At 48.5% G+C, this 1,582-nt stretch overlaps 1 pseudogene; it reads right to left on the bottom strand.

The window, feature by feature from the left end:
* Positions 1 to 227: 227 nt before the first annotated feature.
* On the bottom strand, positions 228 to 1,181 carry LOC130038223 (60S acidic ribosomal protein P0-like; annotated as a pseudogene).
* Between the last annotated feature and the right edge of the window lie 401 nt (positions 1,182 to 1,582).

Here is a 1,582-nt window from a genome sequence, read left to right as displayed (position 1 = left end):
CAAAGGGATGGTACTGAAAATCTGGCAACTCAGGCCTTCCCATCTCTTCCTCCTGTCCTTTTGTCTTGTGAAATTCAGGACTATTTTACAGAAGAATGAGCCACAGTGACTTGATGTTATTTTGCTTTTATTTTTGAATATAAACTTAAATTCTTATTTTTAAGAGAAGTAAGTCTTTATTTCTGTTTCACAAATAAAGCTGGTTTAATTTAGTTGCTTTTTGGTGACTAGTCAAAGAGACTAAGTCCCATGTCCTTGTCCAACTCCTCTGACTCCTCCTTGGCCAAAGTTTTGGCTGGGGTTGCAGCAGGAGCAGGAACAGCAGTGGTGGCCACCACCATGAGGGCACCAGTCACAAAGGCACATGCATCAGCCAAGAATGCCTTAATCTTTTCAGCAAGTGGAAAGGTACTCTCTCTCCACAGACAAAGCCAGAACCCGCTTGTACCCATTGATGATCGAGTGAGGCACTGAGGTGACAGTTCGGTAATCAATCTGCAGACAGACATTAGCAATGTTCCAGACTCCCTCCAGTAAATGAGAGTGCAAGTCTGCTCTGTTATGTCAAGCACTTCAGGGTTGGAGATGCTGACACTGTTGGATGATCAGCCAAAAGGAGAATGGGGAAATGTTGAGCACGTGCAGCAGCATGGCTTCACTAACACCCACCTTGTCTTTGGTCTGGATCAGCTGCATGTCACTCATGATTTCAATGGTGCTCCTGGAAATTTTAGTGGTGATAACTAAAGCCTGGAAGAAGGAGGTCTTCTTGGGCTCCATACCTGTATTTTGAGCTGGCACGGTGATCTCACAAGGGGCAAAGATAACTGCAGGGGAAGCAGCTGACACCTGATTGGCCCACAGCATGTCCCTGATCTCAGTAAGGTCCTCCTTGGTGAACACAAAGCTCACATTTCCCCGGATATGCGGCAGCAATTTTCCCAGCGAGGGGTTGTTCTCCAGGTGCCCAATGATGGCCTTGCACATCATGGTGTTCTTGTCCATCAACACCACAGCCTTCCCTTGGAGGAACACACAGATCTGCTGCCTCTGCCTGGAGCCCACATTGTCGGCTCCCACAGCGAAGCATTTGAGGTAATCATCCAGAAGTTGGATGATGATTAGAAAGTAGTTGGACTTCCAGGTCGCCCTGTCTTCCCTGGGCATCATGGTGGTGTGTCAGGGATCGATACGTGGGATTTAAAGACATTGTCACTCTCACCAGGACGCCTGATGAAAGAGATATTTGCTTTTATTAAGACTTATTGAGGTAAAATTCACAAACCATAAAATTTACCCTTCTAATGTGTGCAATTCTGTGATTTTTTAGTATATTCAGAGTTGCTAGGCGGGGGTCACACCCACCAACTGGCCCACTGGAGCCAACAGCCAAGACTCAGAGACTATAAAAACCAGCTCCCGGAAGAGAACAGTGCAGTCTCCTGCCCCCACGTCTGGCTGTCCTCGCTGGGGCCCCTTGGAGGGGAGCGGGTTGAGCTTTCCTCCCCGCCCCGACCAGGGCTACGGCAGCCGAAGACCTCCAGGACCAGCCACCACCATGCTGAGACCACTCTCCGCACAC

This window comes from Sorex fumeus, unplaced genomic scaffold, assembly GCF_029834395.1.
Source record: "Sorex fumeus unplaced genomic scaffold, SorFum_2.1 ptg000073l, whole genome shotgun sequence".
Lineage (NCBI taxonomy): Eukaryota > Metazoa > Chordata > Mammalia > Eulipotyphla > Soricidae > Sorex > Sorex fumeus.
Note: the sequence above shows the minus strand (reverse complement) of the source record. Positions and strands in the feature narration are given on the sequence as shown.